Here is a 27,104-nt window from a genome sequence, read left to right as displayed (position 1 = left end):
CACTTCATTACTCCTGGCCCTGGCCCAGGTCCTGTCTGCTCCCCTGGCCCCTGCCTTGGTTTAATTTCAGCAGTTCCTGGCCTTTGGAAGGTAGAAGTAACAGAAAAGAAAACAAATGAGGTCGTCATAAACATCTTTGCACACTGCCCAGACAGGGCAGATGGGCGTAGTTGTGGAGCAGAAAGGGGACCATTTTGGCTGGGGCTGTTGGTCACCCCATCAAAGCAACTCAGTCCCCACAGGCTCTTATCAACTAAGCCCAGTCTTTCTAGTGGGAACCAACTCTGGATTAACAGGTTAAGAATGACCCAAAACAGATACCTATGGATGGCAGGATAGCATAAGCTGTAAGAATTGGGCGAACCAAATACCTAATAGCCAATATTTGTTAAGTATTTTCCATGTGCAGTATGCTTGTTTCAAACATGTTAGATAGATATTAGAGTGAATGTCTTGGTGATATTCTCATCTTACAGATGAGGAAACTATGTCCCATAAAATAGTACCAGAGTCTGATTTTATCTGCAGCAATCAGGATTCAGCATATGTACATATAAAACTGTGTTTTCACACCTCCTGATGTCCCATGTTCATGGACTTATATTTTAATGAGAAACTTCTGGGTATGCATCTATTATGCAAATCTATAATGGTACAATTTGGACTATTTCTTGGGACCACAAGGTAATAAAGTCTGAAAACCATTGATGCTGATTATCTGGATAATATTTACATACTCTTCTTGGGAAACTTACTCTAATATGAGGCATTCCAATCCATTATGTGATGTTTTAACTGAAAGGTTGTGTTGCTAATTCTCAATATGTGGAATAATGTATTTTCTTAGTCCTATGGAGAGAGAATTCAGGTAACTCTGCCTAGCAGAATGCCTAGCACAGTAGAAACTGAATCCCTCTTCCTTGTTTGCTCCCATCCCCCTTCTTTCACAAATTACAAAGAAAATGTGTACTCACACAGCTGTGGGGAGGCATTTTACAAAATAACATTAGGTCTGTGTTTTATTTAAAAAGGAAGAGATTCTACAGGGTAGGTCGATCTGATTCCACATATTTTTTTCTACTCTTACCTCTCCCACAAGGTTTATGCAGACGCAGGTGTCAGACATTGGCTAGGCACAGGCTGAAGAATGGAATGCAGAACCTACCTGTGGGGAGTTCTGGTCTGTCATGACAGCTGCCAGAGACACCTGCACTTAGATGTGAGTGTGTAAAAGATAGGGGAACCCAGCAGGAGTGGCTGGCTTCTGTTCACCAAGATAAATTTTTCAAGACCCCTTGGGAAATATGTTTGTCATCTCCTAGCAAATTTACTTTGTAACTGAAAGTAATGTTCACACTTTACCAAAGTGTAAAATTATCCTTATATGTATGGTTTTATGAACAGATGGGCCATGTCATTGTTGTAAAGACACACCAGGGATTATAATGGATCCCATGTTTCTCACCTACTCAAAGGTAGTGTCCTATTCTAGTCTCTCTCCCCCCTTTTCTTCTGTATCATCAGTGTATCCCTCTGTGGTAGGCCATACCTATCAGCACCATCAAGTAACATCAACCATACTCAAAGAGGAGACCTCCTGTTGGTCCCTGGGTTTTTATTTCTCTAGTCCTTTTTTTCAGGGGCAAATTCTTCAAAGATTTGTACCCGCTTTTAGTTTCTACTTTTTTCTCCTATTACCTCTCAAATCTACTCAATCTGGTATTTCCCTCACTACTCACCGGAAGAGACATGGTCAAAGGTAATAAGGGATATGCTTTGCTAACTCCAAAGGTAACTTCTTGGTCCTCACCTTAACCAATCCCTGCTTGGAGCTTCTCAAACACTGTCCTTTTTTTTTTTTTTTTTTTTGTCGATCATGGGACTTGAACTCTGGGCCTGGGCGTTGTCCCTGAGCTCTTTACTTTCCTTCCTTTTCCCATAGGGCCTCCAACATGCATCCTGAAGCCTCTTACTGAGAAAGTGGTCAGAATCACAAGCCTCATCATGTCAGTACCCCTGCTCGCCTGTCTGGTTGCAGTGACCTCCTTCCAGTCTCCCTGTTTTCACCCTTGCTGTCCTCAAGATTACTGTGCACGTGGGAGCCAGGGGATTTTTTTTTTTGATACACTAAGCCGCATGATTGTTATTCCTATGTCCCAATCCTGCCTATGGCTCTCATTTCACTTGGTAGGGGGTAAAAATACAATATTTATTTCACTGTCTCTGAGGTTTTTTGTTTTTTTTTTATGAGTTGGGATGTTACTTCTTGCTACTTCTTCTTGCTTCATTTCTTGTCAGTGTCTGCATTCCTCTTGCTGCAGCCACACTAGCCTCCTGGCTGTTCTCCAACATGTCAACCCATTCCCACCTCAGAGCTTGATACTTGGCCTTTCCTTCTACCCCATCCAGCTAGGTCCTCACTTCTCTTAAATCGACAGCGAGAACTTCAGACCAAATAGTCCAGCATCATTTTTTCCACTCTGATTCCTGTCCCTAGTACTCCTTGAGTATTATATGTGCTCTGTATTTGTATTTTATGTATATTTTTAATCTACTTCCTCCCCCTAGAGTTTCAACTTTCTTAATACAAATGCCTTTATTATCTTTATCCTGAGTGTCTTGGACAATGTCAGTATCTAGCAGCTCCCCAAGACTTACTTGCTAAAAGAATAAATTGGCAAATATACGCTGTGAGTCCCCAGCATTGCCTAGAATTTCTTGGTGACCTAGCCAACCACTTCATCTTGTGCGTCAGCACCTTCAGTCTGCCATGAGAACAGCCACTATTGTGCCTCCAGATTCAGCAGACAGCAAAGAGTTCAGCAAGCTTCAGACAGGAGAAGCATGCTATAACAAAGATGTGATAGATAAAATGAGCAAGGGACTAGTCCCTCCCAGTTATACCCAAACTGGCAAACCCATCGTGGTTGCAACTATGTTATAAAAGTGTATGGACTCTTATTCATAAGTCAGTTTGAAGAAGGAGGGAAATGAGCTTTTATGGTATAGCTCCTCTCACTGGCTGCCTGACAGGGGCACATGGCAGGATCCAGCCTCATATTTACTACAACTGTGTGTGGTAGGTCCATGAGCTCCCTGAGGACAATAGCTGAGTGCTTTCAGATTTGTAAGCCTAGTATCTAGCTCAGAGTGGGTATTCCTAAATGTTTGCTAATGTGGGGTTTATTGATGTGTTTTGGTGATACTGAGATTTGAACTCAAGATCTCATGCTTTCTGGGAAGACATTTTTCCACTTGAACCATGCCTCCAGCATCACTGATAGTTTTTGCTGGGGAAAAGGCTCAATGACACGAAATGCCCAGGTCATAGATAGTATTTCTGGCACTGTCCTGTGTCAGAACCAGCCCAGTACACTGGGCTGCCTTGTTATGCATGAAGCAAACAAGCTTCCCATTAGCGTTAAGTCCCTTAAAACAGATGGAAGGCAATGGGCCCATCTTTACACACGCCTTCACCGTCAAAGCAGCAGTAGATTGAAGCATAGCTGAGTACTCTTTGAAAGGAGTGTATAAAACTCCTCAAGTGTATGGAAAGGACACCTCCCAATCAGGCTTCACATTGCAGCGCCTCTGGTTTGGATGTGCAAGTTTCAGGGTTTTGCTATGGCCACTGTGGTTGCTGTGGAAACAGAGCAACAAATATTTGGAGGCCGGCAACACCTTCCCCCCAGAAAGCCCTGTCAAGAATGTTTGGGACAAGGTTCCCATCAGGCTGCTGGAGTTGCAGCTGAATGCTGCCTTTGTCACTAGCCTCTTGGCCTGCCACCAGTCTCCAAAGAAATGACTTGGCCCAGATCTCTCTAAATAGTGTTTGTGTTTCCTTTGTCCATGGAGAAAGGGTAGGCGGGAAGTACGACACAATGCTAAGAAACTCCTCCAGCCTATGGCTGGGTGTCAAGACGTAAATGATGCTTCATCTCACTTTGTGAATATCATCCAGAATAGTTGTGCCGGCTGGTGAAGAAAGGGTAAATGTCACTCCTCACCAAGTGTGACACATACGGGTTCTCTCTTCTCATAGAATGACAACAATGTGGCTGCATAAGCCTGAGTTGGTACTGCCATTCTGCAGGCAAGAGGATGGATATAGTTGGCAGAAAACCTGCATTAGTTCAAGTTACCAGACTAGAAAGGGGTGGTACTGAGGTTGAGCTGTCTGTTATGGTTGGTATTGGCTTCATCGTAAAGTTCCCTGCATCTCACAGAGATGGAGGGGAGGGAAGCTGGTACCTCCTCAGAGCTTCTCACCTTGCATTACGTTGGGGGTCAGTCTCGTGAGAGAAGACATGCTGTGAAATGGAGAGATGGAGCCTTTGCTGGGATATTTTTTTTATGGGTCCTTGATTTGCTTGCTTATCATTGCAGCAGGCATTGTGTATTTTTAGTAGCGTGAGAAAGCCCATGCTTTTCACATCCACCTCCAGCTTTGCTTGGGGGGAAAGGCGGCCATGAAGGAAATTGGACTTAAGGGCAGGTGTTGCTTGAAGGGCTAGAAAGGTGCCATTGTCTTCTCGGCAATAAACTGCCTGGTTTTCACCTGCTGTCAAATAGCAAATCCACTCACCATTAAAACATTGGGGGCATTACTTCATTACTTTAGTAAGGCTTTATTAAATGCCTAAGAGGGTCAAGCACAGGGGGGTATAGAAATGAATAATATTTGTTTAACAAGTCTTTATTGAGTGTCTGCTGCATGCCAGGTATGCTAGACCTTGAGGTAGTCACTTTGAGGATAGCTTGTGGATAAACCAAGGAAACAAGATACTTGCCATAGCAAGAGTTACTTTGCAAATATAGACTGCTAAGGGAGTATTCAGCAAGGACACTGAAATTAGTCCTCCCTGCTACATCCAAATCAATAGCTACCTGTGGCGAGCGAATACATGAAATGGGACCATTCCTAGTAATGAAGCCCAGTATGTACCAAACACATACTGCATTTTGAAGTTTTAGTATTAAAAAAAGTAGAATGTAGGGCTGGGCCTGGGAGAACATACCTGAATTCCCAAATATGTGGGAGGCAGAGATGGGAGGATTGAAGTTTAAAGCAAGAAGACAACTAATTAAGCCAGATATGATGTATATCTGTAATCTTGTCTATTTGAGAGGTAATAGTAGGAAGTTTATGGCCTGAGGTCAGCTCTTGGCAGGAAGAAACATGATTCCCTATCTGAAAAATAACTGGAATACAAAGGGCTGGTGGTACGACTCAAGTGGCGGAGTAGTTGCCTAGCAAGCTAGAGGTCCTGAGTTCAATACCTGCTGTGCCCCAAAGAAAGAATAGCGTGCTAAGTATCTCATTAGTTAAACTGATTGCATATTAAAGTGATATTTTAAATTAAAATATTTAATCAAAGTCAGTTATTTGCATATCTCATGATGCCATGTGAGCTACCCAGCAACCCTATAAAGCTGACAGTCTTAATACTTTCTTGCTGATAAAGAATGGAGTTACAACCAGGTGCCAGTGGCTTACACCTGTAATCCTAGGTACTCAGGAAGCTGAGATCTGAGGATCAGTGGTTCAAAGCCAGCTTGGACAAGCAAGTGTGAGACTCTTACCTCAAATTAACCACCAGAAAGCCAAAAGTAGAACTGTGGTTCAAAGTGGTAGAGCAGTAGGCTTGAGCAAAAAAACCCTCAGGGTAGTAACTCCCAGGCCAGGACCTGCATACACATACATACACTCCCTCCCTCCCCCCTCCCCTCTCCCTCTCTCTCTTACACACACACACACACACACACACACACACACACACGCAGAATGGGGTTACAGTGAAGAGATGCTTTAAATTCATTTGTTCAACACCACATAACTGGATCTTCCCACAGAAAATTCCCATTGAGGATTTGGTAGAAGGATTTTTTGTTGTTGTTTTTTGTTTTAAATTTTAAGAGCATACAGGATATGTCAGAAACCTGAGTCATACCTGAATCTACTTTTCAGAGCAGGGGAAATAAATTCTGAAAGTGCATATTCATAGCTTCAGCCTCCTTAACGATGGAACTCTGAATGTTTAGCTGAGCTTGTAGCTTTGGAAATAAAGTCTGCAAAACTTGTTCAATAATGATATAACTAACATACTAACACTAATGCAGATATTAGGATAGCAACCTCTGTGGAAAGTTCTGACATGTAAGAGTCATGCCCCTCCATCTGTTTTCCCTGGTACTCATTGGGGGTGATAGAGTACCATGTCAGGAATCTGGGACCCTGTGACCATAGAATGTGATTTCATCTGGGCTCCTGTTGTATGTGAGAGAAGTAAACTTGGTGACTACAACGAGTTTTCTTTTAATGACAAGTGACTGTCATCCTCATAATATCACCATTAAGCCTTTCTCCTTAGGTTTGTTTGTTGGAAGTTTGTTCCTCAGTATAGTAGGTTGAAAAGTGGTATAGATAAAACCTTGAAGAGGAAAAATCTAGTGGGAGATGTTTAGGCCATTGTGTGTGTGGAAGGGGGATGGTGCCTTTGGAAATGACGAATGTAGTTTTTGTATGAGCAAGCTTGGCTCCTTCCTCTTTTTTGGCTTCCTCTGTTTCCATCTGATCTCTCCCCCTACCACATACTCCTGGCATGAAAGTTGCTGCCACATGTGTCTATGACAAATTTATGATTTTCATGAGGAGGAAGGTTCATAGTGCACAGACTGAGATCTCAGTCATGAGAAAAGATGTTCAGGGCCAACATTTGCGCATTGTCAGTGAGAAGTAAGAAGTGAGTTAGTTCACCAGGCTCAGTGATTAATAGGTGTTGTCCTTTGAGCCTCTTGGGAGAGAGGGGAGTGGATCCCATATGACGTTCTTTTACCTGCTTAATCTCTTCCATCTGCTCATACAGGGTTTCCCGGCTTTCCTTGGCTGTCTCAAAGGATCTCTGGGCATACCTGTACAACAAGATGGCTCTTTGCTGTCCTCAGGTCTAGAGTTCTCTTTATCCGTGACTCAGTGTGAGAAACTAATGGGTTGGTTTAGTGACACCTGGGTGGAAGGTGCGGCGTGTCTAGTAGTGCAGTGTCACCCTGCCCCAGCCACAATGGCCTGTGTTGTGAAATCTAGCAGAAAGGTCGTCACAACAGGTCTGAAGATGCCTTGCTTAGCTGAGGATTGTCAGGTAGCTCATGAACTCTGTACACAGTTTTGTTTGCTCTTTTCTTTTAGCCAATGGATGTACTTGTCTGGATTTTAAGAGGATGAGGTTAAACAATAAGTTTCCCATCAGTCTATTCCACTGATGTTGACTGTTCCATGCTAAGGTACTGGGGACAGGGGAAAGAAGAACACACAGGCCTTTCTTCAAAGAGATTAAGGTTTTACAGGGACATAGATAGTGAAGCTCTGGCTGAAAACTAAACTTTCCCACACATCTTGAGTCATGTGTGGTAGTAACCAGTTGCCCATCAGGAACAGATGAGGAAACTGAGACAATCTGGAAAATCTGTTTGCCTTTCCTTGTGTTCTGCAACCCTGTAGACATAAATCCACCACAGCCCTTAGTAGTCTTGAATCTGGATAGAGGCTGTTGAATCTGGATAGAGGCTCAAGTGCTTATTTTCCTCACAAACTTGAAACTCCTTTCAGAAAGCTCTAGCTTGGGGAAATCTTTTGGCCACCAATTCTTGGCCCTCAAATTTGGCATATAATGATAGAGGGCTGGAAAGACAGGAGAAGAGAATGGAGGTAGAAGGTATGCAACATCTGCCATATGCCAGGCTTGCCTGGGGCCACATGCTTGTTTCTGGTTAACCTACTGGGAGCAACTTGGAAGGATGGGTTGATTATTCTACTGTAAAGGAAATGTGCCAGGGGCTTAGATGAGTTATGAAATTTGCCCAAGGTCATATTGAGAGAAATCTGAGAAGCTTGATGCTCAGAAGCAGCCCTGGGGAGATGTGTATTCTGAAAGTGGGAGACAAATATTGGGGAGCCCTGGACTGCAAATGCAGAATCAGAACAAAGTTCTGCTAGGAAATTTTTGTCTGGGTTCTGAAGGGTCCTCATCCACATAAGTCTGATCTTACATTCAGGATGTTAGTACCTGTGTTCTCTCCACTGTAGCTTCCAGTTGCCCTGTAGACTCTCAGTGAACACTGGCTGGAGAAATGCTTGCCAATATGCCAAATTACTATGGTCAATCTCTGCCTTCTACCTTCTCCTTTCATCCTCTCTTCATCATGATGGAATAAGTGCCATTGTGGCCTGGCATTCGTTGAGAAGAAATTGAGACTTCAAGATGTTAGGATTTGGCTTGAAGTCACAAGCAAAGATGAATTCAGGCCTTTCTGGTTGGGAAGCCTAAACTACAAATGATGACTTGAAAACTAGTGTGTGTATGAATGAATTGGGGCTGCCAAACTCTTCTGGAAGTGATCCTTGGTCAACCATAGCAGCAAGTACTCCCAGGAAGGGGTATTTTTTTCAGTCCTTTATGGATCATCTGGTTTGACTCTCAGATAAGTCTTGTGTTATTTCCCTGGAGAAATCAGAGGGTGCTCCCAGCATCCTAGTGGGTCTTATTGTATTGTATTCAAGAGTTTCAAAGGCCACCCCTAAATGGTTCCCCCAAGGTAACTACTGAGGGAATCACTCAGGAGTCTCAGCATCATGCGACTGAGATTGGCCTTGAGCAACCAGTTCATGGAGAAGAAAGGACAGTGGACAGGAAATTGGGACATGAGAGAGTAATTAGTCAGCAGTGTGGTAGCAGCTGCCAGAAGAGCTAATGTGAGCTTCAAAAGTCGCTCAGGGAGCACTGAGAGTCAGCACTTCCTCTGTGTTAGAGCTGAAGCTCAACTATGGGAGTGAGGGCTGCTTTTGCATTTTTAGATTGTTGTGGTCAAGGGCAGAACTCAGCCAGAAGAGCAGAACTTGAGCCCCGAAGGCAATATAGTCTTGCCTTCCAGTGCTGACCGGCCTGAAGTTCCCAAGGAGAAGCAGAGACAAGGAAATAGAGGGGAATAGGCCTTGAAAATCTCAGAGTTATGATCTAGACAGTAGATCTCTTCTGGCTGAACCTACAAAGGAGAAATGGGACTCAAGTGAGAAAATGATCCATATCTAGTGTTAGATTCAAGCTGAGCCAGGTTTCTGTTTCAGTCAAGGAGTTGACTGAAGAGGAAAATGCTTTCAAAAAGGAAAGGGAAAGAGAAAGAAAAAAAAATTCAGGTACTTTCAGTGTTCTGATTTGTGTGACCCTGTTCAAGTGCTCTGTCCTTCGAAGCCTTTTTTCAGTTTCCTTTCTGAAAGACACAGGTGTGTCATATAATCATCTAGCAGTGTGCAAACTCATGATGCTGAACAGAGGTTTTGTACATGGTCCTGAGACCATGGCAGGACCCCAACCTAGTTAGGATGACCTCAGTGATTTCTATTAACTTTCTAGTGCCCTGGTTTCCTTATCTGCAAAATGGGGATGGTATATAGAACACAAATAGAAATGCACCTGTCCCACAGAGAGTGCTCAGTGAAGTTTCTGCCCCCCCCCCCTGTATATCTGAAGTGATTGTTACAATGTATGCTCTTTCCCTCCTTCCTTTTCTTCCTCCTCTAGGGAACTCTTTCCAGGAGGTTCTAGGGTACCAGATTCTTCTCATCTCCAGACTTATGAAGAATGTTTTTAGATAATGCAACACGCTTGCCTGCCTGCCTTTGGATTCCCGCTTAGTGAATGAGGTTAAGAATGAGAACATCAGCTCCCTACTCATAGAAATGTCTGATTGCTCCAGATTTGGAACATTTGTGCCTCCATTGTCTCATTACCCCTTCAGCATGTGCTGAAAGTATGGAGGCTGAAGACTTGAATCCAGTGGGTCAGGAACTCATAAGTGGAGGGGTCAGGACTCCAATCCAGGGCTTTTAGCTATGAACATCAGCATTTACCTGAGCCATTTCCCAGCTTTTAAAAGCCCACATACTTTCCTGTCCTGTGATTCAGCTGGAAGAAGCAGAGATCCTCTAGCCAGACTCCTAAACTGGAGGCCAAATCCTTGCAGCATTAGAGTCAAGACCAGGGAAAAGAGAAGGGAGCTGGGAAAGCTGGATGTTTTTGCTGCAGAGAAGAACCCTTAAACCTGAAGACCTCACTAGAGCCAGTCATCTGTGTCCTTGTAATGGGTGTCATGTAGAAAGGATGTCAGGAGCCCAGTACTCTCGCCCTCCAATGCTCAACAAAATTTCCTTCCTTCCTTCTTTCCTTCCTTCCTTCCTTCCTTCCTTCCTTCCTTCCTTCCTTCCTTCCTTCCTTCCTTCCTTCCTTCTTTGTTTTTGTTTATCTCTCCCCTACTTCCTTCCCTTCCCTCCCCTCCCCTCCCCTCCCCTCCCCTCGCCTTCCCTTCCCTTCCCTTCCCCTCTCTTCCCTTCCCTTCCCTTGTGCCAGTACTGAGGCTTGAACTCGGAGCCTGGGGACTGTCCCCTTAGCTTTTTCACTCAAGGCTGGTACTCTATCACTTGAATCACAGCTCCACTTCCAATTTTTTGGTGCTTAAATGGAGATGAGTCCCATACCTTTCTTGCCTTGGATGATTCTTAAAGCCCTGATTCTCAGATATCAGCCTCTTGAGTTTTACAGGTGTGAGTCCCAGTTTTGGAGAGATTTTTGTGATTCCTGTATCTGTATTGTCCAGTAAAATGGTTCCTAGCTAGCCACAGGTGGCTACCAAATACACAAAATATGATCATGTGACTGAACTATCACCATCCCTATTTTGTAGTTGAGGAAATGAAGGCTCAACCACGAAGCTGGTGGGGGTTGGCAAATAGAGTTCCTAGGATGAAATGTCTTCTTGTCTGGTTCCAAAGACAAATCCTTTACCACCACAGTAGCCTCTTGTCCTTGTCTCCAAGGAGGATCTTTGACCCTTCAAAACCCAGACAGGTGGTCAGGTCATGTCTGCCTGGGTGGAAGGGTCTCACTTCCTGCCTGGCTCCATCTGGACCCAGCTGTGTGAGGCACCTGTGTTGTTCTATTGATAACAGTGTTTGCCCTTCCAAAGCCAGAGCGATAAAAGGCAGTTTTCAAAGTCATTGCCGCAGAAGTGTCAATAAGAGAGGGAGTCCAGTTGTGATTTCTGAGGTGAAATGCTACCTCTGGGTTATGGAAAAGTCTACTGGAGATATCTTTAGAGTACAGGGTCCTGGGATGTAATCTTGCTCCTATCACTGTGTGACATTACTTTGCACAAGTTTCATACTTTCTTTGGGTTGGGCCTTATAGTTATCATCATCATCATCATCATCATCTTCATCATCATTATCATCATCACCACCACCATCATCATCAGTGTAAAGAGAGTGTGGGTCTTGGAGATCTTAAAGAGCTCTTCTTATTTTGTGTCCTCTGCTTTACATTCTGGGTTAATGACCCTGATGAACTGCTTTATGAAGCAACCTTCAAAATAAAATCACCCCTAAACTTAAAACTATTAAAACAATTTTTTCTAAGATCTTCAACAATGTCACTATTGAGGCAGTAGAGGTACTCATTAATATCTTGTAAAAAGTGATTTTGTGGCTTTTCTAAATGTATGAAAAAAAAATCTTCCATGCTCAAACCTGGGCCCGGAGCTCCAGAAACATAAAATCACAGTCAGACCCCAGGATTCTACAATTCTCAGGTGCTTAGATAAATTGCTTGCATTTGAGAATGCAGGGCCATTTTCTCAACTTTAAGAAGTTCTCTCCCTCCCCCTCCTCCTTTCTGGGGCTTTTGCCCTGGCGTATAACTCACACCACAAATAAAACTGTAAGCCTCTGGCTGTGAGGTGTAGAGCAGAGGCTGCCAAGATCAGCATGGCTCACTCAGGCTCATTCTCTGCTGCATTGAATGCCAGATCCCCAGAGGACAGCACACACACAAAATTTTCTTTTTCTTTACTAATCACATCAACAACACAATAAAAATATTGCCTTTTATAGGCTGGGGAAGGGGCAGGCTGTGCTGATTGATAATAGTTGGCAGAGAGACTAAGGCTTCTTGTATTAAGTCAGAACAAACCACTCAAGTCAAAAACATTTCCAAATTCTTTGCAGCTCTCCTGCTAGCTTCCACTTGTGTCTACGATTGTCAAACCTGGGGTCACATACATGGTTGTCTGCGACCCATTTGTGGTCCAATGAATGCATTTCTACAAGCATCATTTTTTGTCTATTTTTTTTCTTTTTTTGAGCTGGTCCTCAGGTTTAAACTCAGGGCTTTAGTGCTGTCCCTTAACTATAACTTTCTTTCTTTCTTTCTTTCTTCCTTCTTTCCTTCCCTTTCTTTCATCTTTCTTCTTTCTTTTTCTTATTGCTGGTCCTGGGACTTGAACTCCAAGAGTGGGCATTGTCTTTGAGTGTCTTTTGCTCAAAGCTAACACTCTACTATTTGAGCCACAGCATCACTTTATGGCTTTTTCTGAGTAGTTTGCTAAAGATAAGAGTCTCATGAAATTTCCTACCTGGGCTAGCTTCAAACTGTTATCCTTAGATCTCAGCCTCTTGAATAGCTAGGATTACTAGAGTGAGCCAGAAACACCCAGTTCCCTTGGACTTTTTGATTAGGGCTAGCATTCTACCACTTGAGCTACAGCTAAACTTTTAATAAATATTTTTTTGTTGAAAGATTTATTGAATACCAAACAGAAAGCTAAGTACTTTAGTTGGAATAACCTATCCCACAATCCCAGATGACTTTAACTTGCAAAGATTTGTAGGGTAAGGAAACAGACAGAATTAGAACCTATGATTGTACAGCTTGGGAGGTACTTTTGCATAGGCAGTACTTACAAACATTTAAAAAATATCACATCTCTATGCAAATGTCTGTGCGCTAATTTAGTTATCATGGAACCTATTGAAATGAGGAGGTTGAATGAATGTTCCAGAAATCATTGACTTATTCTTTCAAACATCTAGGATATTTGAAGAAAGAAAACCATCCATTGCCTGGGAACTGGCCCCTAAAAAGATTGAGTGACTAAATTACACCTATACTTTTTGCTAGCTAATTGGAAATAAGAGTCTGGCCTGACATCAAACTACAGTCTTCAGACCTCAGCTTCCTGAGTACAGGTATCAGCAACTAGTGCCTGACTTTTTTCTTACCCTTAACACTGGTATCTCATATTCTCACTCTGTAGCCTAGGAAACAGAGGCTGGCCTACTTAGGGTCATTGTCATGCAGTAATCTAGTAGGGCTGGAGTGGGAAGCCAGGATTGTCCCATACTAGTTTCTAAAGCCATGTACAGAAATTTCTGCACTTACTCTCAGACTGTTAAGCCAAAGAAACATAGTATTTCCAGTCTTGGAGGAAGCCAAGGCTTGAGGGACATGTGAAATGAGACTTATCTTCTCCAAGGGCTTCTTCTCTTCCACAACCTCTCAAATTCTCTCACTGGCGATAACGCTGACCACAGAAGTGTCAGCGTTCTTCACAGCTGTTTGCTGGACACCAATGCACAGGTCTATGAGTGGTGCTGTACATAGTGCCTGGGCCAAGAGGGCACCTTAAGTCAAGTACATCAGTCAGCAGTATGCAGACATTATCCAAATCTTGACTCACGTGCTCCACTGAGGCCTCAGTGCCAGAAAGAGACCAGCAAATCATTTACTCAGTGCATGATTGAATAAGTGGAAGGATGTATTTTCCCTTCTTCTTCCCCCAGACAATTTATCTTCAATTGCCTATTTCTACCCTTTGGCAGCCTTGAAGTCAAAAGCCTAGCACCTCTCCCTGTCTTATGTGATCCATCAAATTGGTTACCATATTCTTCCAACTTAGCCTCTGATCTGTCTTTTATGCCCATTTCTTCTTCTCCAGATTTGAATACATAAATTTTTGCCCTTTAGTGTTCAAGACTGTGCTGGTTACAAAACGCAGAATCTCAACTTGATGTAAATCAGAAGAATGCAGGGGCAATGACAGAATTGATGGAACCTCACTTCCAAGCCCCAGGAAAGGCAGGGTTGGCAAAAACAGTGGGCTGTGGACCTGACCACTCCTTTTCTCTTTGGTTCCCCTCTTTGGAGTTTGCTGATACACCATCTCCATTCTCTCTAAGAAGCTTCCTACATGTCACGAGGACATAAGTACGTACAGGTTTCCACCTATATAATGTTAGGACTGGAGAAGAGAATTCTCTTTCCCATGTGCTTCAATATGATATCCCCTAAGTGCAGCTGATCTAACATGGTCTGCCCAATAATTTCAGCTGTCAGTACCCTGTGGGAACTGAAGAATGGATCATTTTCTGGGTGTCTTCAGTTCCATAGGCATATAGCCTGCCCTGTACAGCATGGGCTAGATTCTGATTCCTGCATCACTGCCAAGCAAGCTTATAGAGAGAATAACCTGTATGATGGACCTAGCAGGCAGAGGGTGTGGACTCGGAGCTCTCCCTGACCAGTTTGGATCAGATGTCCATACTTGGCCAATCACTAGGAAAGTAGCCATGTAAGCCATCTGACTTTCCACTTGTATCATTTGATCGAAGTGGAGAAAGGATTACGGAGAGATCATTTTCTCCAAGAAAGGAAGGTAGCACATTCTGGGATCCCAGGGGGATGATCTGAACTGGAATGTGTTTACAACTCCCAAACCTGCAGCTCCCATTGGTTTTCTACATTGGTACAAGGAAACATCTGCCCAGTTACTCTGGCCAAAACCCTGGGAGGTATCCTGAATTCTTTCCTCTCCCTCATGATAATCCCCTAAACATGTCTCAAATATATGCTGATCATCTTTCCATTGATTCTGCCATCTTCCAGATTAAGTAACAATTATTTTTTGCTTAGCATGTCACAAAAAATGGCTGCCTAGCAAAAACATAACCACAAATTTATCCCATTCTTACCGCCTCTAATTGACTATGTGACTCTGCTATTCTGATCATCAAAAAATGGCATCTAGAGCTGAAAGTAAATGACTTGGCCTCTAATTCTAGTTACTCAAGAGGCTGAGATCTAGGGATCATAGAGTTTGAAGGCAGCATCGATAGGAAAGTCCGTGAGAGTCTCATTTCCAATTAGCCATCAAAAAAGCCATAAGTAGAACTATGGCTAAAGTTGTAGTGTTAGCCTTGAGCACAAAAGCTCAGGGACAGAGCCCAGACCCTGGGTTCAAGTCCCAGGACTAGTGCAAAACAACAAAAAATAGCATCTGTTGCTCCAACCTTGGAAGCTGTGCTTGGTCATGAGACAACCCAAACAGGGCTTGAAAAGTGCTTGGGATTGGGGCTAACTCTCTCTCGCTGTTCTTGATTGGTACTACTATAAGAAGCTCAACATAAGACATGTAGCCCAGTGCCCCAGGACCACAGAGCATTGCTAGTGCTCACCCCACATACATGCATTCCAGACATGAGACCAGTCACAGCTTACAGGCTTGTGAATTATAAACTGATTATTGGTTAGGCTTCTCTAAGTTATGAAGTGGTTGGTATACACCTGTCTTCCTTTATCCAGCCTTTCCTCCAGTGCATCCACACAGATACCCCATTAACATCCTAAAATACAGGTCAGACATTGTTACTCTCTTCTTCCCTAACCTCTGCTGGGTCAGTTTCCACTAAAAAAGTAAACAAATCCATTTAACCTAGCAGTCTAAGTACTCTGGGATTCAGGTCCCAGTTTTCCATAGACTTGTTCCTGTCTTCAAACCATAGCTTCCGTTCTTTCTCTAGACCCGTTATTTGATTTGATACTCCAGTGTCTGATTCTATACCTGGATGAAATAAGAGATTCTGTGTCTTTTTCTAAAGACTCCTTTGCCTTTTAATTTTTACAAGGTGAGCTCAAATGTCTGTGAATTTCCATTTTACTTCATTTGTTTTTGTTTTGAGGCAGAGTCTTGCTATATGATCAAGGCTGGCCATGGCCTCCTAAGGTTTGGAAATTATAGGTGTGTATCGTGTTGTTCAGATTGTACTTCATATTTTGGTTCCATTAACTTCTTACCCATCTTCCTCCTGGAAGATGATTTTAGGAATCTTGCTTTTTTTTCACATATTTTTATTGTAATTAATAGAAGGGTTATATTATATTCACCAGATAGAAGGTACATTATTTCACAAATATTGATACCCTTTCTCATGTCATGGTCCCCATTTCTCTCCTTCCTCCCTCTACTCGCTTGCTTGTTTTTGTGTGTGTGTGTGTGTGTGTGTGTGTGGCACTGGGGAGTCAACCTAGAGCTTCCCACATGCTAGGCCATCTCTGCTACTTGAGCCACACCCCCGACCCTGCTCTTAGAACTTACTGCTTTGTACCTTTCTCAGGCTGCCCTTGGTATAGTATCTAGAAAATGAGGAATGTTCATCTTGGGAAGTTCTAATAGCCTTCCACAGTTAGACCAGGTTACTGTGGTCTACAGAGGCAAACACCAAGACAGTTATAGGATTTATGAGTAGTCTCTATGGGTCTGAACCCTGGATATTTTCCAGAGTGCCAATGTTATTGAAGAAAGTCACAATGCTTCACTTCCCTCACTTACAATTGAGAGCAGTATTTGAGCCTAGATCATAAAGTAGTTATGAAGAATGAGGTAGAAAGGTTATCTACCCAGAATAAGCACTTGTTAAAACATGGTTACTGTAAAAGTGATGATGGTAGTGGTGAATGGTCATCATAGTTGCAGTGGGGGTGGTGATCTCTTCTGTGGACCCAGTTCTTCCTGAATAATTCTCAGTCTGCAGGGTATGGATTATCATTTCTCATCCACTGAGTTATCAAAGTACTGGCCAGAGGCAAAATGGTGAGTAGAGAAGTCACGGGCTTTCCACTTGGAATAAGTGAGCTCAAGCCTTTTGTCTGCCCGCTAAGTGATCTTCACCAAAGTTCTTTCTCTTCTGTGATTTCAGCCTTCATTCATAAAGTGGGTGTGGCTTCTCTGAGTTGTGGGGAAGTTCTGCAAGAGGCATAAACTTTGGAACATCCTCTCTCATTCAGTACCTCATCTTTTTGGAAGGCACCTGTCACCCCAACATGGCCTGGGTTAGATCCATCACCCTGTCTGTATTTCTGTAAGCCCTGCACGTATTCACAGATATTTCTTGAGCATACACTAAAGAAACTGAAATTTTCCATTTTTTCCACAGTGTTGTATATATTTTATTTAATATGTTAAAAGTTCCAGACAGAAGATCCATTGGCTTTCATTACTGAAAAGCAAAACATATGCAAGGTCAAAGAAACACTCTGGATTTCTCTGCAACTGTACTAATGAGAAACACCAAAGACAGAAAGAAACAATGGCTAATAAATAGCACTGGAAGAACATTTCACTATCTGATTAAAGAGAATATTTGCTTTCCTTTTGGATGAATGTTCCGAGGCTGCAGATAAAATATAGTAATTCATGTAATTGAGAAAAGATCATCTGGTTAATTCCTTTTCCAGCAGAAGAAAGTGAAAAGAACATGGAATCCCTCTTTACTGGTAAATACATTGATTCATATTGCTGCTGAAAGGAAATCCTTACTAACCAAATTCTGAAATTTTCTAAATTTGCATATACTAAGTGCTGGGATAGAGCACTGAACAGAGCACAGCCTTTCTTATACTATTTGTTTTGTCAGAAGATAGAGACTAAGTCATCAAATAGTAATGTGGTTTTAGTTTGCTAAGCTCCAGAAAACTTGGAGGTGTTTATTTTCCTAAATGTAGTCTGTTAGTCTTTGGCAGCCTATGTTGTCATCATCCATTTGTGTATCAGTCACCTCCCCTGCTATGAATTCCTGAAGGTCCAGAGTTCCTTTCACTCAAGTACCCAGCATAGCATCTGGTCTGTAGTAAGGGCACAATCTAGTACATCACTTTGTCCTAGGATTGTCTCTTATCCATTAGACAACTTCTTAGTGAACATTTATGATCTGCTATGTTAGGTGCTAAGGAGACAGAATGAATAAATTATTCTAGTGAATGAAGGATGTAGAAAACAGACTATCAGAGATGCAAAATATATTGCATGATGATAATGTTAGTAAGAAAAACAAGAGAAGGGAGCCATGGCCTGCCTAGAATGGCAGACATAGAACTCAAGTTTTAAATGCAGTGCTCATGAAAGGTCCCATGGCAATGTCATTAAATCAGAAAGTTAAGACCTCAAAGGCAAGTCACAGGAGGCATCAAGCTATATATCAGAAGAGAATGTCCTAGGCAGAGGAAAAACAGATAACCTTTGAAGATCAAATCAGTTCTCTTCCTCCTCCCATTCTTTTCTTCCTTTTGTCTTCATTTATTCCAAAACTACTTATAGAGTTAATGGATGTGATGATATAGGTCTCCTAGCACTTGGGAGGCAGAGATGGAGGATAATGAGTTGGGGGCCAGTCTGAGTTTACCATGTCTCACAAAACTTATATAGGTATATATTTAGGTATATATGTATGTACATATACACATATATGTATTATATGTGAGCATATATATATGTTAGGACTAGGCTAGTTGCTATGTATTATATTCATCCTTATAGGTAAAAAGAAAAGCCCTCATTTTCCATATTTACAAAAATCTACTGAGAGATAGCTAAAATCCCACAGTTGGTATTTTTACCAGAGAAGGGGTGACCATTCTAATTATAGGATACTTTTGTGTGTTCTGGTGGAATCTACAGCTCTTTCTCAAAGTGACATTTAAAATGCATACGCTTCAGACTGACAGCATGGCCTACTGGTAGCGTGCTTGCCTGGCATGCACAAACTCCTGGGTTCAATTCCCCAGAACCACATACACAGAATTTTTTTAAAAAAAGCCAGAAATGATGCTGTGGCTCAAGTGGCAGACTGCTAGCAAAAATTGTTCAAGGACAGTACCCAAGCCACATGACTTGCAAAAAAAATGCATGTGCTTCTTATAATAATGATTTCCCCTAGTGCTAAATCTCAGCTGCTGCCGATCCCACTGAGTTGAGCCTGCATTTGTAATTAAAGAAAATGTTAAATTTTAGGTAGTAATGAATGGGTGCTAAGAACGTGTTTTCTCCATGCAAATTCGCAGAGCTGAGTTCTGGCTCTAGAATTTTAAATCCTGACCATACATACGTGAGCTGAGAGCATGCGGGAATCAGAAAAGTCTTTGCAGAGGAGCTGGCATCTTGGTTGGGAGACTAAATATTAGAGAAGATGACAAGGTGTAGGAAGAGCAGCAGGCAGCAGAGAACAGCGTGCTTCACTTGGGGACCTGGAAGCTGGTGTGGTTTTCATAGGTTGTAGTGGAAATAAAGAGGGGTAACAAGGGATCGGAGGAAGAAATGTATGGGTCTAGAATTGATCTGGAAGGTGGTGGGGGAACCCTTGAGGAATAAAGGGCCCATATGTCAGCAAGGTCATATCGACAGCTGTGAGATGATGGAAGCCAGAGGCAAGGACACCTATTAGGCTTTAGTCCAGATCAGCTACACGTTCTGGAACTGGCTCTAGATATGGAGGAGAGGAGATGTACACCTGACACATAAGAGTGTTTCAGTCTTCACAGAGGAAGGTCAGAGAGAGGAGGAGATCAAAGCAAACATGCCACAGATGAGCAGGCAGCCCGTGTTCAGGATAGTAGCTACTCTGAGCTGCAAAGTTGTCCTGCTTGTTCAGACTTTTACAGAGCCATGTATGTTTTTTCTAGGATTCCCTCTCCTTTTGTTGCTTCTTCTTTGCTAGCTCTCAGGTCATCTGACCAATTTATTTCCTCCATCGTACTGGGAATCCATGATGATAACAGATGGTTATCGAAACTGCAGCCTGATCATAAGAGGTCAGATCATAAGAATCCCTTATCTGACTCTGTCTAGCTCTGGGTACCTTTCCTTTGTCAGAGACCCCTGGGCTCCTCTGGAGCATGGACATCAGGCTCATAGCCCAAATAGGGGCTTTTGGTTCCCCCAGGAAACGTGAGGTGGGAGGGCATCAGTGTGAGAGTTGGCAAGACATAGAGAACCGTGTGTTCATCTGAGCGCCAACAGCACTCACGCTGGAAGTCAACAAGGGAAATGGAAAGGGAGAGCCCACATGGGGTTCACGCCCTGGGACCTGGGCCAATGTGAACAGGGTTTTCCGGGTGAGGATTTCCCCTTGTAGAATGGGAACAGCAGCTGAAGGCCAGGAGAGATGAATTACTTGTGTGTTCCTTCTATATTGTCTTAATTACTAAAACATTGTACAACTCCTGTGTGTTGCACATGTGTCCTCATGCATGCACAGCCACACTTTTTAGATTTACAGATTTTAAAAAAAATGAAGCCAGAGAAGCTAAAAGACATACATAAAATCACCCACCTAGGACAGCACAGGGAGCGAAATTAGAGATGAGCCCCTAAGAACCTTTGAGATCTGTAAAGTCAGGAGAGACTTCAAAGGAAGAATTTGAGCGAGATTCAAAATTTCATTAGGGAAGGGAATCGTCACTGTTTTCTGTGAGGTGTGGCTACAGCTCTTCCTTTGCTCACAGGCCAGCCTCCACATTCTTACTGGAGACAGTTCCAGTGCAGAGTGGGACAGGGACACAGGCTCTTCTTTTGGTTGTTACTGGCATGTTTGCCCCATGCTGTGTCTCCAGCCTCCTCTCCTGACATTCTTCCTAGCTTCCTTCTATACATAGCCCGTCCTTGTTAGCAGCTGGCCACTTCAAGCATGTCTCACTCAAGATGTTTTTACTAGAAGCATGCTGTTTCTCCTTCCTGGTGGGTAGGGGATGGAAGGAAAGCAGGCGGAACTCCACTGATATGGAAAGGGCATCCCTCTCCAGAATCCCATATTCCAAAAGCTAAAGATGATACATTGTTAGACAGTTACTGAAAACAGTGAAATGATACAGGAAGGAATATGACTTGGAGACAGTAGAGGAGGTCAAAGGGGAAACCTTTACCAGATACAAATACAAAAGGGTGTCACCCAGCCCAGTAAAGCAGCATCTGGCCAGGCCTCTGAATTGGTAGCCTAGGTATTGACACATCCACACCCATCAGAGGCCACCAATATACCTCTTTAGAAGGATGGGGGCGTAGTTGGGGGGGAGGAAGAGGCACAGAAACAAGCTGTCTCTCTTTGGCTGGGAGCCTTCCTTAGGAATGCAAGTAGACTTTCCATGGGTCAAAAGCAGCTGTGAAGAGAGGAGGCAGCCAAGCCTGCATGAGGAAATGGGGGAGGGGAAGGTACCAGGGCTGAGGAAGGAAGCAGGAAACAGAAGGGAGAGGAAATAGGCATAGCCAGGAGAAAGAGGACATGGGATGGGAATTGAGTCATCTTTACTAACCACTCTCATAACTGCTGGAGATTCTGTGAGAAGATAAGGCATTGGATGTCCAGGAGAAGAGGGAGGGTACTTCCTGTGACAGCTGGAGGTCTTGTAATATTAAAAAGCTCGGGTGAGGCTGGTCTGCCTGAGTTGCCAGGGTCCATTTCCCACCTAGAACTGCCCTCTTGGAACCAAACCTTGGGAAGCCTAGACTGCTCGGGTCAAACAGCATTAGGCCTGGAGGATGCCCTCTGAAGCTGGTGGTTTGGTGGGGGAGAATGCACATCCTGCCCTAGACACCAATAGTGGCTGAGATTCCAGGAAGGATGTTCAATGTCTTCTGCCACATTCTGGGGAACAGGTGCAAGACTCGGGGAAAAAGAATAAATACCTAACATCTAAAAGCATGTAGACAAAGGAGAGTTTTTACATTGACTTAGTGGTGAAGAAACTCTGAACTACAAGAATGAAGAAAAAGCAATCTTCATTGCATGCCTATTTTAGTTAGATGCTGGAAGACATTCAGGAGATTGAAAAATAATGGTTGTCAGAGGGCCTGTGTATTTTGTGCCTGCCACATGGAAGGACTTCATACCACTATCTTTTTCATTGCTCACTTCTGCCTGCAAGAGGTAGGCCTAAGTGCAATTGAGAAGCTCAGCTGTGGGACACCCAGCTGTGGGACCCGCCCCTCATCCCACTGTACATGACCCCATCCCTCCACCATTGCAGAAGGCCAAGGTCAGTGCTTTGAGGGCTTAGTCCATGGTTACGGTTGAGCTAGGGGAGAGAGCTGAGCCTACTGGCTCTGGTCTGTGGTCCCTTAATACCCATGTCCAAGCTTTCCCAAGTGCTCAGGGCCAGAATAATGAGCTTGGCTGCCATTTGGGGAGATAGACCCATCTGTAGGATTCCCAGACAGGCACCTAAGGCTGTCTTCTTAACAGATGGCAGCTTCTTAAGTTACCAGTGCCAGGACAGACTTTTCCTCTCTGAGAGGCTCTGAGGCCCACTTAATTGTGCTCTTAGGATGGTAATAACAACCTAGGCACAAGCTGATAGAGCCCTCTTGTTGATGGAGGGATTCAGAAAGGGAAAAGGATGGTGGGAGGCCAGGAGGGCCAGGTGGCAAAGCTGGGCTGGGTGTGTCTGGCAACTAGTGATCCCCAGAGAAAGAGGACAGGCTCAGGGGACTGGCTTCCTTGTAAACAGTGCGCAGCCAGTGCTAAAAATACTCCTGCCCTAGACAGGGCAAGCTCAGCTCCAGGGGCCTCCTCCAGAGCAATCCCAGGGGCTTTGCTCCTTTCCTGAAAGGTCAGGGGATAGGAAGAAAATCTTCTTGTCAAGAGTACAATTTCCTTAGCAAGGAAAGTCTAACAATATTTCCTTCCTCTGCAAAACAGGAGGACAACTCCACAGGTTTTCACAACAACAATGAAAGACAAAATCCCCAGAGACCCTGCTGTTACTTCTGTAATCTGAGGCCTGGGCCTTACCCAGGTCCAATGACTGATTCATCAGAGTTAGGGAGCTGAGAGAAGACCTCTGGGCAGGAATCAACAACTGTTCCTCTTGTAAACCTGTGACCTATATAGGACTCAACTACTCAATGCCTCAATTTCCACAATTACACAAAGGGATACTATTGTTTACTGGGATGTGGAGAAGACCAAATGAGATTTTGCGTGTGTGTGTGTGTGTGTGTGTGTGTGTGTGTGTGTGTGTGTATGTGTGTGTGTGTGTGTGTGGTTGTTGTCACACAGTGCCTGTTGCATGATAAGCACTCAGGCTTATTATGGTTTAGGGGAGGAATCAATGAAGACTTTAGTGGGAAGTTTACTAGGCAGGTAGAGTGACATGGGTAAGAGGAGGCTGAGATATAGAAATCATATTAAAATCTGTTATCTGATAGGTGAGGAAACTGATCCTGGGTAACAGAGAGTAGTTGTCCTAGCCCAAACACTGTGTTAGCAGCTGCCTCCAAGTCCCATGTAAGATGACAATGTGTTAAGACCACTAAAAATCTCAGATGATTCTAAGTCTGCTGCACTGGGAGTTAGAAGGATGCTCTTCATTTACACAGAAACATTAAAGTTTAGAAAGTTCTTTCCAGGGGAGATAGACTTGGCAGTCTAGACACTGGATGGTGTGTACAAGAGCACTACCAAAACAGGCCTTCTCCTTGGGTTGCTGGCATCTCTGGACCATGCCCTTGAACCCAAAGACCATGGAGGAAGGGAATTGAACTGCCAGGCCTATGCTAGCCAAGTGTGGCTTTTGAGAACTTGGAACATGGCTTGGATTTCAAAGACTTTGTTAAAAGTCTTTGAGACCATCTCAACAACTTGTATTTGTTACTTGTTAAATAATATTTTTTAGATTCACTGGGTTAATTAACCATACAAACTAAGATGAATTTCATGTATTTCTTCTTCTGCCCTCCTCCACACTCAGTAGCTCCTAAAATATTCAAATCACATGTATGGCTTGCACACAATTTTCTTTTGGACAGGGTTGCTATAAGCACTCCAGTAGTGTAACAGTAGAACCAGCTTGTTCACCATATAACCAGTCACTCCTCATAGGAGGTGCTTTTGTGAGTGGCATCTTCACAGCTAGATGGAGAAATTGTGAATCCCACAACCCTGTATTTCCAGAAGGTACTCTGAGGAGTAACTGCTCATTGTAATATGAGTTATATAAGAGATAAAAAGATTGGTGATCATTTTGAAATGGGGAACTTCTTGCTTTAGAATGACATTAAATTCCTTTCAAAGACTTCCAAGACTTGGCAATACATTGTGGGTCTTTATGGATGTTATATGCAACATTCCCACAGCAAATCGTGGGCCTCCATCTGTGGTCTATGCACTAATAGTTCAATTAGTCACAGAGCCAGGCATTGGTGGTTCATGTCTGTAATCCCAGCTACACAGGAGGGTAAGATCTGAGGATTGGGATTCAAAGCCAACCTGGGCAGGAAAGTCTGTGAAATTTTTTAATCTCTAATTAACCACCAGAAACATGGAAGTGGCACTGTGGCACAAACGGTAGATTGTTAGCTTGGAGCAGAAGAGCTCAAGGACATAGCCAAGGCCCTGAGTTCATGCCCCATGGCGGACAAAAAAAGTAAACAAAAAATTAAAAAAAATCAATTGGACACAGACTATGAACTGGGAATAATATATAATTACATTCATTCCTAGGGTATTGCTGCCCTCAAGTTCCCAAAGGATATGGATTCTGTTACCACACAGCACTGAGTCTGGGAGTCTGGCTGTTTTGTGAACTTGGATATGCCCCTTCGGCATCAACCATAGAATAAGGGAGAGGAAGGAATGTTACCTCTCAGGATAGCTTTGAGGACTATAGTTCCTTAAATGGCTGGTCCACAGACATGAATGGCAATCCTATTTAATAAATACTTAGAGAGGGAAAGCAGCAGTGCCAAGCACATGGAAGAAATGAATGGTGGTGGGAGGCTTGGAATCTGCATCTGTGGGCCTCCCATTCATCTCATTTCTCTAACTTAGCAGTGATATTTAAGAAATCATCTGACAAGGAAAACAAGAAGTCTCCCCTGATAGGTCAAGTTGACACAAATATTTCCTCCTTTTCCTTTTCTTGTTGTCCCTAATCCTGGCCAGAGGAAGCCGCGGTCAGGCCTGACAAGCCCTCCCCCCTTCCCTTCTGCAGGTTTTGTTCCTGTTCCTGCTGGTCCTGGAGCCCCCAGCAGATGGACTGCCCTTATCAGCAGGCTCCAGGCCAGAGGAGGAATCCTCTGGTCACATGTATGTGTCTCCCAGGAGGGAGGGAGACCTAGTAAATAAACATAGCCCACACAGAGGAAGGGGGGAGGGTCAGGGGAAAAGAATCCTTGACATTTTGGTGACTGGGCCAGGGTTAAAGGGCACCAGGCATAGCCCTTATTGGCTGTTTCTGAGAGGAATGACAAATCCATGTAATGTCCCTGGATGACAAGCCTGTCTTTAAATAGCTCTGGATGCTGGGGCATTCCCAGTGTGCTGTTGGCTTGATCCAGGCCTAATCCCTGCCCAGGACTGACCTTTCACAGTTTACAGAGCACTTTATCTCCTGGCTAGGGGGAGTTTTACAGAACCCTGTGAGAAAAAGGAGGTTTATTATCACCCCAATTTACAGATGAGAACAGGAGGCTCCAGGGTAAGTAAAACACTCCTGGCTACACAACTACAGTGCTGGAGTCTGGACTGAGAGCCATATGTATGTATCCTGATATCAAATCCAAAAGGCTTTCCATTCCACCTTAGTCTCCTCCTCCATAGATGTTCTTACTGCCCAGCACTGGACTCCAGGCCCTGGTTGAGTCACCATCCCTGCCTCAGTGAAGTCTCCAATCTAGGGACAAGTAAGAGTGAAAGACAACAGCCCTCAAAGAGTCCATGCTACCCAATTTTAGTTATGGAAAAACTCTAGACAATGCACGCTGATCTCTAGTGAGAGAGAACAGACCAATAGTTATTTGGGGAAAGGGAGACAGGAGGAAGAGGAGAGATAGGAGACACAGGGACATGAGGAAAAGTTGGGTGACAGACACATTTGCTATCCAAATGGTGGGGAAAGCCTTGGTTCTGTATATCAAACCGTCTACTTCAAATACGTGAAGTTTTTGGTGTATCAATTATACTTCCCTTAAGCTATTTAAAAAGAGGAAAATGAGAAGGGGGATGAAGGAAGTTATTATTAAGTAACTTTGCAAACTTTGATGGAGACACCTAGTACTATGTGCATATGAGGAGAGAAACTTGCTCTTGGGAGGGAAATACCAGGGAAGCTCTGGAATCAGCATTTGACATGGCTCAAGGAATGGATAGATAGATAATATGTGGTTTAGAAAAATAAAGGAGCCCTGAAGTTAAAAAACCAACAGCTATAATCTCTTTTTCTTTGGGAATTCAGACGTATACCCTACTTGGCAAGCAGCCACTTTTTACTAGCAGTTCTCTTCCTCTCTCTGCAGCTCATCCCTTCAGGTCCTGCTGAGTCCCCAGCCCTCTCAGATTTCCCCTTTGAACTGAGCTGCCAAGAACTTGCTGTCTGAGCTACCAACCAGCTCAGCTCTCAGAGCCCTGGGTGCCCCCATTTTGGCCTCTTCAAATCCCACAGTGAGAGGGTTTGGGAAGAGAGATTCATGTGCGCTGTGTTGGGATTCTAGGTTCAAAATAGAATTTTAGGCTTGTTGACTTTTCTATACTTTCTGGATGAGACCATCAGAGAATTCTGAACATAGATGACACGGAGCACTAGGAATTTAAGAATCATTAAGATATTGTACACTGAGTAATGAGCTAATTCATTCCAAAAGCAATTCTGACTACTGCTCTCACCATGTGTGTAGTACTAATGGATTTGGATGATCCTGTTAGTAAAACCTTTATACATGTACTTTCTCAGTGACATGCGAAACCCACATATGAAATTGTGGATTAGTTCTTGCTAATCAATTTCCTTGGCATGTTTATTGATTTTTAAACTGCCCCCTTTTCAAAAGTTTCCTGTTGATTAAATCAACGGGTCAGCCATAGTCCCTGTATCTAACTCGACACTCAAGTATAACTCAGATCTGGAGTCAGCTTTTACGGGGCATTAATCACGAGGAGCAAAACATGACATTTGAACAGCTGTTTTGGGTATTGGGAGTCAAAAGCCTATGGGTCTAGAGAAGGGAAGTTTGGGATTATTTATTAAATACCTACCTTGTGACAGGTACTGGAGATTTAATAATCTAAACTTTAGTGTCCTGCCTTCTTCAGGCACAGCAAAGTCAAAGGTTACACAATTTAGGACTGGTGCTGGTGGCTTATATCTATAGTCCTTGCCACTGAGGAGGCTGAGATCTGA

At 43.4% G+C, this 27,104-nt stretch overlaps 1 long non-coding RNA gene across 1 annotated transcript in view; it reads left to right on the top strand.

The window, feature by feature from the left end:
• Positions 1 to 14,077, top strand: part of LOC150061742 (uncharacterized) — a 40,786-nt gene extending 26,709 nt beyond the window's left edge. The window contains exons 2-3 of the long non-coding RNA XR_016535851.1: positions 12,917 to 13,072; positions 13,822 to 14,077. This is a non-coding gene — a long non-coding RNA (uncharacterized LOC150061742). The remainder of the gene's footprint in view (positions 1 to 12,916; positions 13,073 to 13,821) is intronic.
• Positions 14,078 to 27,104: the final 13,027 nt, after the last annotated feature.

This window comes from Megascapheus bottae, chromosome 6 (genome assembly GCF_031878675.1).
Source record: "Megascapheus bottae isolate mThoBot1 chromosome 6, mThoBot2.hap1, whole genome shotgun sequence".
NCBI lineage: Eukaryota > Metazoa > Chordata > Mammalia > Rodentia > Geomyidae > Megascapheus > Megascapheus bottae.
This window is presented reverse-complemented; position numbering and strand designations above follow the sequence as displayed.